This window comes from Lagopus leucura, unplaced genomic scaffold, assembly GCF_019238085.1.
Source record: "Lagopus leucura isolate 7727_CA_CO unplaced genomic scaffold, USGS_WTPT01 Super-Scaffold_100053, whole genome shotgun sequence".
Taxonomy (NCBI): Eukaryota; Metazoa; Chordata; class Aves; order Galliformes; family Phasianidae; genus Lagopus; species Lagopus leucura.
In genome coordinates, this window is record NW_024962299.1 from 243,734 (window position 1) to 254,227 (window position 10,494).

Consider the following 10,494-nt stretch of genomic DNA (forward strand, 5'->3'; position numbering starts at 1 on the left):
ACCAGAACTCGGTGACACTGTGCCTGGCCCAGGTTGTTGCACAGCAAACCATCACTGTGCCCAGTGCTGGCAGGGGCTGAACCTTCTGGCAGCCTTGTATCAATCTCAAGTATTCACACTCTCACGTCTCTGTGCCATCCTTGTGCCGCACTCCAGCCACGCTGCCGAGGTGCAGAGTGGAGCTGTGCTTGGTGCCATAGGTGCTGTACCCTGGGATGGCTGCATCCCGGTGGGGCTCACAGAGCTGCACAGTGCTGCCAGAGGAGGGATTGACTGCAACGACGGCGGCTGCTGCTCCGTGCTTCTGTCCAAAAAGGTAAAAGTAACAGGAACAAGTTGTCGGAAATTAAATTTCAATTTCTCCACGCCCTTCCCTGTCTGTGCGGCTTCCCGGCATGGATCAATAGTGTTTAGACAGCCAGGAAGATTTTTTTCCCCTTTTAAAGCACCAGATCAATAGTGGGAAAAAACACAGCACTGATCCCTCTGCTGCACGAGCTGTGGTACCCAAACAGCTTGGCCCTGGCAGCCCCGGCAGCACAATGCCCACAGCACGGGGGTCTGGCACAGCTGCTGGAGAAAATGAGGTCCAAGGGTGCTGAGCGCAGCCCTAACACTACTTGGAGGCTCAGGGGTAGGTGTTGTAGCCATGGGTGTGGGAAGGCCTGGAGGAGCTGACCTGATACAGATGAGCTCCCAGCTCCATCTGCCATGCCCTCACACACTCCGCAGTTCCATGAGTGCTGTTTTAGCTAGGAATTGGCACTGCTGTGCAGAACTGCTGTGCTGAATTTAGCCTTAGTTTCTGCCAGTGCAAGAGAACAGCATTTCCCAGCAGCACTGTACTGTGCCGAGCCATGCCAAACTGTGCCAGGCTGCTTGCCCTCCCTGCCTGCTGCTGGGAGAACGTGGGGTTGAAGCAGTTGCTCCGTTGGGTGAGCCGGCACCACATGCCGAGCAGCACTGGGGTTGGAGCCGTCTCTCTTTAATTACTGCCGCAATGTTATTCTTTTCAGTGCCACGTTAATTGAAATTAAACAGCTGCCACATTCTGGCTGGGACAAAAGTGAATCCATTTTCATTCCTCTCTGGTGTAATGAAGACTGACATGCTGTGAGGAAACAAAGGCGATCCAGCTGCTGCCTCCAGCCACACGCACACGACAATTACCAGGGTGCCGTGCAGCCCAGCCTGCGCCACTGATGGGCACAGCAGGGAATGCAGTGCCCATGTTCTGGGGGAACCACAGGAACACCGCAGTGAGCCCAGATGCTGAGCCCAGGCCCTGGTTCCGTTTGTTGAGTTCCAGCCACAGGGCCATGTGTGGCACTGCCCTTCTGCTTGCCCTTGCTGTCGGGTTCACCATCTCTGCAGGGTTACCCGTCTCGGTGGGCTCACTGCTGGCAGCCCCACATGGCCCCAAAGCCTGAACAAGGTAGGAGCTGAGCAAGGTGTCTCCACCCTGTCCTTCTTCTTCTTTTTTAGGACCAAGTGTGTGTTCGTGATGCCATTCAGTACTTTCAGATATGCAAAATGAGGCACTGGTGCAAACCTCATTAACACTCGCCTCCAACATCATTAAGATGTTTCCAAGAAAATTAATTGAGAGACTCATTAAAAATAAATTAAGAAAAATGCGTTGCAGAGCGCCTGCTCCGAGCTCGTAAATCACGGCCCGAAGCTCCCGGCTGCAGCGCAGGCAATTAACGGCGGCCGATTTGTTTTATCCTGACTGCGAAAATTAGAAAGCAGACGTGGAGATTAGATTAGGGACGTCTGTCAAGCGGAACTCGGAGTGAATATTTTAGGATACTAAATAGAAATCGGTAAAACAAAGCCAAGACTCCGTTCATAGCAGGCAGGCAGAGGTGCAGGAGGAGGAAGGAGTGCAGCACAGCATCCCAGGAGTGGCACTGCGGTGCTTCAATGTGCACACACTGCTGTGTGTAGCCACAGCCTGGAGAGCAGCACCCACTGCTCCTCTGTGCCAGCATGCACAGCCTGCTCTGGAGCTGCTGCACTGCACAGCTGGAACCAATGCGGCGCCTCTGTGCACACAGCCGTCCCCAAAGCCTGGACCTGCGGGTCCCACAGCACTGCTGGACGGTGTGGGGCTGAACGTGGTTCCTCACAGCCATCCTGAGAGAGCGATGTTTAGAACAGTGTCCCTGTTTTTGCTGCACTCTGAAAATCAGGAAAAATCTCTGGATACAGAGGGCATTAAATCATTACATCCTTTGTTGTCTGGTCCCCTTTGTTCAGCCAGGCACAGCGCCCGTGTCCTGAGGTGCAGGTCCAGCTCCCTGCGCATCCTGCAGCTCCAGGCAGTGCTTTAGAAGGATGTCTGTCCATGTATGCAGGACATTTCAGAGCTTAGAAGTCCCCTGCACTTTAACTGCCTTTCTGTGGCAGCTCCTTCCTTGCTGCACCTGCCCCAGCATGGAGGGAATGCTGCCTCTGAGCCATCACTACTTGTGATTTCAGTTAAATTTCACTATTTATTGCCTATGCTAATAATGTAATGTCCTGAGAACCCTGTCTGGTTGGGTACCCAACTTACTGGCACCAGCGCAGCACACGCACACTGCTGGAAGCACCTTTCCCAGCTGCTGCCTTCCCACCCCTGATCATTGGTACACAGTGCCTTTCCCAGCCCATCCCAGTGCTGCTGCTGGCTCTGCTGGCTCCGTTCTCTCCAGAACGTCTGTTTTGCAGCTAAAATTTTCCATGCTGAGCCTTTGCCTGAAGATGCACTTAATTCAAATGTTTGATTAACCTCCTTTCAACTATTTCTGAGTTATGGAATGAGTGGAAAAATACTCGCATGTAAGAACTTACTGGTGTTAAAAATAACTGACCGCAGGAAAAATAGCTGCATTTTTTTCAGCTTAACCAGGCTTCGTCCCCACAGGGCTTCACGCTTCCCCCGTAAACAAACACAGCAGCAACGCCTTTGGGTGTGCTCAGATGGCAAAGCCTCAGCCTGGAAGGGGATGGAGAGAAAAAGGGAAATGGGAAGGGGAAGAGGAAGGCTTACGAGAAGGAGAAAGGAAAAAGGAAGGGGAAAAGGGAGGGAAGGACTCCCACTTTTTCTCATCCTCCGTCCCATTTTTTTTGGCTCCACTTCATTGATTGCCTTTCCACCTGTTTTACACCTTCCCATCCTTTTTCGGTCTCCACTTTCAAGCTGGTGAAAAAGGGTGGGGCCAAACTAAAAAGTGGAGGCCAAAATGGGTGGAAGTCCACAGAAGCGCAGACACCGTAAAAGGGCGAGCAGGTGGCAAGAGGCTGGAAGTCAGGAAAAGGAGGGAGGGTGAACGCGTGGGAGGCCCGAGGCCAGGAGAGGTCTGGGTGAGAGGCGAATGCCAAACAGGACCGGGAGGCCGGAGGGCTTAAGGGCAACCGAAAGGAGCCGACGGGGCGCGGTCAGATCCCCCCGCCCGTCTGTCTGTTCGGCAGCGCCCGGCAGGGGTCGCCCTCGCCCCGCTCTCCCCGCGTTGGACGCGGTGGCGGCGGCGGCTCCTCCCGCCGGGGCGCGGCGCTGCGGAGAGGAGCGCGGAACCTTTGTTCTCCGGAGCCCTCCGGCAGCCCCGCCCCGCGCTCCGCCCGCGCCGCAGCGCCCCCTCCTGGGCCCGGCGGGAGTTGCCGTCTCAATTCGCCGCTCGCGGAGACGGGGCGCTGCCTCGGTCACGGAAAGTGCCCGGCGGGAGCGCGGCGCGGCTCAGAGGCGGCTCGCGGCCCGGGCTCGCGGCGGGGCTGCACGCTGCGGTAGAGCGCGACGGCGCAGATTCCGTCAACGTTCCCCGACCGTATGCGGCTCCGAGCCGGACTCCGTCCTTCGGATCCACGGGGCGCCTGGTGGGGCCCCGGCCCCCTCACCGGCACACGGCCCGGGCGGGAGCGGCGGTCGCGCGATGTCACATCACATCCCGGGCCGAAGCCGATGGGTGGATGGGAAGGGAATCCCGTTCCACCCGCAGTGCCCGTTGGGTTCGGAAGGGAAAAGAGAGCAGAGTCTCTGGAATCTTAATGAACTGTAAAGGTTATTCCTCTGCCGCTGTAGTGATAATTTGCAATTCTCTGTTAGCAGAAGAGGGTATCGGCTCCAATCACATCTGGGTACTGTCTGGAGCACACTGTGTGTTCGGCTGCTGAGGAATATCAACAAATACAAATTATCAGCAGTGTGGCCAGAGTCTGCAGGGGAGAAATAACAAACGGGGAGGGCTTGCATGGATTTGCATCCTGCAATGAAAATGATCTCATTATTCTTTCCAGAGACTCAGCCAGCTACTTGAAAAATAGGAAAAAAACACCGCAACTCTGGGGAATGAGCCCCTCCAGAGCAGGGAGAGAAAACTGAGCAGGAGGAAACAGCATCAGTGGCAGAAATAGGTGGGAGGCTGGCCTGCAGCATGCCCAGCACCTGCTGGCAGCCAGCACCACTGTGGGAGCAGGCAGAAGCACTGAGAGGCATAGGAGTGTGAGAGCAGGTCCTGGTCAGCCCCAGCCCTGCACAACTGGAGCTGCTCGGCAGCCCAGCCCGGAGCTCCTTGGCAGTGCCCGTGTCCCAGCAGTGCCTCTCACAGCTGTATGCCATCACAGCGACCACCCCCACTGCTGTTACTGCACTGTGCTTCCGTCTGCCTGTAGGCAGAAAACATAGATAGCCGCACAGGAGCTGCCATGTGTTTCTGTAAGATCCGCATGCTGGAAATAAGCAGAAAGCAGAAATACTGTAGGAAGGGAAAGGAGCAAAGAAAAAGCAGCACTGCTTAGGTCTGGTCACAGAATGCGATGCTTCCTGCAGCTGTAGCCCACAGAGAGAGGAATGATGCTCCTGGACAGCTACTTCAGTGTCAGCTTTGGGGATTTCCTCCTTCATCAGCAGCAACGAAACAAAAGAGGAACCAGGGGTTGAGGGGGACTACATAAATGGAAAAGACTCCTGTGACGGGGACCAGAGGGAGAGCTCAAACATGAAAGGGGGAGGCAGGTACAGGACTGTAAAAAGGCATGAGGGATCCTCATGCCTTTCCTTTCTGTAAGTTTCACTCTGACCCTATAGCAGAAATGCTGAGTCACAGCCTGTGATTGAGCACCTGGTGGGAAGGCAGAGCCAGCCCAGGGGAGCTCAGGTGCATGCAATGTACCTGAGTGATGGAAGAGGTGGGGCCAGGATCCTCCCTTGCCCAGACCTCATTTAAGGGTTGGCAGTGGGAGTAAGGTTATTTCTCTGCTGATTTCTGGCTACTGATGGCTTTTCAAAGGTAAGCTGTCTGTGGTTGCTGTGTTTGGGCTTGTTCTTGTTTGCTGTAGCATAAGACTGTGCTACTCTGCTATTAATGTTGTACTTTCCATTGTATTATAGCATTGCACTTGCTGGCCCAGGCAGGTGCTTATTCACAGTGGGTTACCTTAAAAAAAGAATTATGTGTTGGATAGTCACTGAGACCCTGAGTACACTGAAAGAGGAACTTCTGGGGAAAACCCTGGGGTTCCCTGGTTTTTCCTGGCTCAGCACTGCTTGGGTTATTAAAGAATGGGGACCTATAAGAGACAATGGTTCTGTTATAACTGGTAACTGCTCAGCTACTTGTGTGGCAGGGGATGCTGGCCCCTCTGTAGTAAGGGTCTCCAGACAGGACCCGGGGCCCTGTGTTAGACTGTTTTTTTGGTCCTGGAAGAATATACAGTGAGTTATGGCAGTAGTTGAGAGGGGTGCAGAAACATCAATTATCTGTGGTGATCCAACCACATTCCGGGGAGACAGGGTGGTGATTGGTGGGTTTGGGTGACAGACCATAGAATCACCAAGGTTGGAAAAGCTCATCCTGTCCAACCGTTCACCTATTCCCAATAGCTCCCACTAAACCATGTCCCTCAATACAACATCCAGCCTTTCCTTGAACACCCCCAGGGTCGGTGATTCCACCACCTCCCTGGGCAGTCCATTCCAGTGCCTGACCACCCTTTCTGAAAAGTAATACTTCCTCATGTCCAGCCTGAATCTCCCCTGCCGTAGCTTGAAGCCATTTCCTCTGGTCCTATCACTAATGACACAAGAGAAGAGGCCGACCCCCAGCTCACTACAACCTCCCTTCAGGAAGTTATAGAGAGCAATGAGGTCTCCCCTGACCCTCCTTTTCTCTAGGCTGAACATTCCCAGCTCCTTCAGCCTCTCCTCATATGGCCTGTGTTCCAGACCCCTCACCAGCTTTGTTGCCCTCCTTTGAACACGTTCCAGGGCCTCTATGTTTCTTGCAGTGAGGGGCCCAAAACTGGACACGGTACTCGAGGTGCAGCCTCAAGTACCATCCTTCTAACCTAGATATGGTTGAGGTTGGGTGTCCCCCCAGCCTGGGAGTATAAGGTGTCTATTGCCCCAGTCCTGGAGTACTGGGCATAGACATCCTTTAGGGTCTGACTCTCCAGATGACTGTAGGAGAGCTCAGAAAGAGAGATGTGTTAGTATCCTGGCACTGCAGGTGATGTTAAGAGGCTGTGCAAAACATGAGCCTATTTGCTTGCCCACTCTGTGCTGGGTTACTAAACCAGTATAGACTTCCAGGGAACCAAGGGGAAATCTCTAGAACAGTGCAGGAACTAGGAAAACTAGGAATCACAAGATCTGCATGTAGCCTGTATAATTTCCCTGTATGGCCAGTATGGAAGTCAGATGGCACATGGGGAATGATAGTGAATTACAGCGAATTAAATAAGGTCACACCACCCATTTGTATGCTATACTCAATATTGCCTTCCTGATGGACACAATGAGTAGGGAGATAGAAATCTACCATTCTGTCCTAGACTTGATAAATGCATTCTTCAGTGGTCCCATTCAGGAAGAATCACAAGTTTGCATTTATGTGAGGAAGCAGGCAGTGGACCTTTCAGGTCTGGCTGTAAGGGTATGTGCGTTCACCACCCTACCGTCATAACTTAGTGGCACATGACCTAGCAGAGTGTAATAATCCTAATAACATCAAACTGTACCATTAGATTGATGATCTCATGTTAATGTCTGACTCTGTAGTTTGGTCATGGGAAATTATGAAGCTGACACAGTGGCCCGAGTCCGATGGATTGAGAATTCACCACCTGAAAATGCCGCCTGTGGGTTTCATCAGAAACTGCAGCATGGAGGACAAAAGGCAATGTGGGCAGCTGCTAAAGCATGGGGACTGCCCTGCCCGTACAGCTACCTGACATCGTCCAGGTATGCTGAGAATGCAGTGCTTGCTCCAGGAGGAGACCAAGACCGCTGCCTGAAACAACAGCCCATCTTGCTAGAGGACACAGTCCCTTTACAGTGGGCCCTTCCCTCAGTGAGCCAGGCGCATATACCATCAAGGCCAAACTTACCAAATTGATGGCTGCCTATGGAACACCTCAAGTCATCGAGAGCGATCAAGGCACTTGTTGCACGAGCACAATGGTACAGTGCTGGGCAAAGGGAAACAACATTGATTGGAGATTCTACCTGCCGTATAATCTGACGGGCAGGCCTTACTGAATGCTGTAATGGTATTCTTAAGGCTGCCCTGAGGACACTACAGACAATGTGGGCATCCCTGCTTAGGATCTGAATTATGGGCACTGATAATTGGGTAAGACCCCAGATTGGCGATGAAAATAATCTGCTCCCTGCTCCTGAAGACCTAGAACCTGTTACCCATAGAATAAAATGGCACAAAGGAAGGACTGCAAGAACATGTCATGATTGCGTTCACCAACAGTGACTTAACTGCAGCATTCATCTGCATTCACTGTTGGGTGTGCTTATGCTGAATGGTAAAAGGTGGGTAAGAGCCACCAGGCTGAGGTCTGCAGGGATGAATCAGCCTCTCAGCACTGTGGTCATCTGAAGCACATGGAGCTGCCTTTGTGCCACATGGAGCTGTGAGTGGCCCAGTGGCCTGTATAACAGCAGCACTGGTATCTCCCAGAGGAAGGGAAACTGCATCTCAGAAGGAATCCCTGCAGTAAGGGTGACTACAGGAGATGCAGGCAGAGCTGTTTTAGGAGGCTCACTGCCCAAATGCAGGACTGATGTGGGCAGCTCCCCTGCCTGATCTGCGCCTGAGCTTTGCTTCAGCAAAGAGAAGGCTCCCGTGCTCCCCTGCAGTGCTGTGTGGCCTCCAGGGTACAGTGGGTACTAGAGAGCAGATATGCCTGGCAGGGGATGGGGCTGCAGCATTGTGAGGCTGATCTTAATTCATAATGCCTTGTTTTTCAGATATTTAGTAGTTGTCCTTGATTTTGAAGACATGCGACACTGCCAGGTGGTCTTAACCCTGCAAAAGTTCTGGGACATTTGCACTTTGTTTCTTGTGAGTTTTTGCTTGCAGCTCCTGGTACTGTAGCTATTCCCTCTTCAGGACTAAGTGATTGGGGATAAAGGAAATAAAACCAGATAGAGACTGACAGGGACAGTTCTATGGAAGTATTTTCTCAGTGTCCAGGAGCATTCCAAAAGGCAAACTGACTGTTAAAAAATATTAGGAAAATAACGGAGAGCAGATCAGACACATGCCACTGAACAGAGCCATAGTGGAGACTGCATTGTGATTACCATATGGAACTCTGGTTGGCCTCTCTCAAGAAAAACAGAGTTGGAAGGGTTTCAGAGAAGAGTAACAAGGCAGATCAAATACAAAGGATATCTTCCATATGAGGAAAAGTAGAAAGTCTCTTTAGCCCAGAGAAGAGATGGCTGAAGTGTGACAGGATTATAAAATCAAGTTTGGCATACAGAGTTTGACTGCAGTATGATTTCTCATTGTCCCTTTGATATAAGAACCATTAGTGCCTCCATAAATAAGCGGGCAGTGACTACGAAACAAAAAGCAGATTTTTTTTTTTAAATAAATATACCCTATGCTGTGTCAAACTGCTTAGCAGAGGATGCAGTGGGTCATCGAGGTTTATGTGCATTCAAAAAGAGGTTAAGTATCACCATGGGAGAAAAACATCCACCTGCAGTACTTAGATAGAAGACCCTGTTTTTGTTTCTGAGGCCTCTGAGCTGCACGTCGCAGCATTCTGGGCGGTGTGCAGTAGCTGTGTCTTCTCGCACCGTCTGAGATGATAGCTCTTGGCCACTGTCGGAGATGAGGTGGGGAGCAATGCATGCTTGCAGCTAATTGCAAACACTTGTTCATACTTCAGTACTCCAGGATCATGTGCAAGGACTGATCCTGACACATCCTGCACTGTCTCTGTATCAGTTTGCTCTCTGCTTCCAAGCGTCCGTATCCAAAAAGTCAGGACTTGCAGTGTTGTGCTACTGACCCCTCTGCACTGCCACGTCAGGATTCAGTTCAGCCATAGTGCTAGTCCTTTTTCAGAGGGCACAATCAGCAGTGGCTGAACTGTCTGCAGTGACAACAGTGTGCGGGGCACACATAAAGCAGGAGAAACCATGCTGGACTGCATGGTTCCCTGGAGAGAAGGCGGGGACCAGAGGCACTGTGTTCTGCACAGCTAAGGGGGTTGTGCAGCACGCGCTGCACTGAGCGAGGGCCATCTGAGCCAGCACGCTCCTGAGTTCTGCCCATTGGAGCAGCTCAGAGCAAGGCACAATGCTTAAGCAAGGGTGAGGAAGGCTGAAGTGTAAAGAAACATACAGCAATGGGAAAGCTGCAGTGGCTCTCCATAGCCATTCCCACTCCTGGGCTTCAATAGACTCTTAGGCCCAGTCCTATTCTGACAGCATCATTTGTCAAGTCCTATTATGACACTAGAAACTGCTCTGTTTTTTTTCTGCAGCACTCTGATTTCTGTCACGTTTCCCATCTTCATGGGGGCAGCTACCATTCCCACAAGGGAAGTTCAAATGAATGACTGCTTTTCATATTCCATAATCTGATTCCAAATACTCCAGTGCAGATATGCATACTCCAAGAATGAATTACCAAATTGCTCTGTCTCATTCTGGAGCAATCCACCATAGGAGAAACTGAAAACAAGATTTTTTTGTAGTTGTACTGAAGCTTCACAGTCAGTTTTAAGCCTCTTAGACAGTATAATATTGAATGCAAGTTCCTGCTGAGGGCTATCAACTGCAGTATGTGCCAGGCAGCAGGGACCACCCTGTGCCATGCCTGCATGTGTCAGAGACTTCCCTCTGCCAGCAGCATGACTTAGATCAGAGAGCAGCTTCCTGGGATTTCCCATCAGCATCCTCTAAGATTGCCATCCAGCAGAAAGGATCTGTGCAGTCACAAGGTGAAAGGCAATAGGAAACACATCATCTTCAAAACACACGATGGGATTAGCACAGCACCATGCTGTCTTCTGCTCAGGTGCAGAGACATGCCACCTGCTGGGACCATGGGGAGGGAGCAGGCTAGGCCTTCAGATGTCACTGTTCCAGGTCAGGTGTGCTTGTAAGTGCGCCCTGGGTAAATCTAAGCGCACATCCTTGCAGCTTCAGTCATTACGTGCCTTCTCACACAGCACCTTCTCTGATGCTGCCGTGGTGCTTCA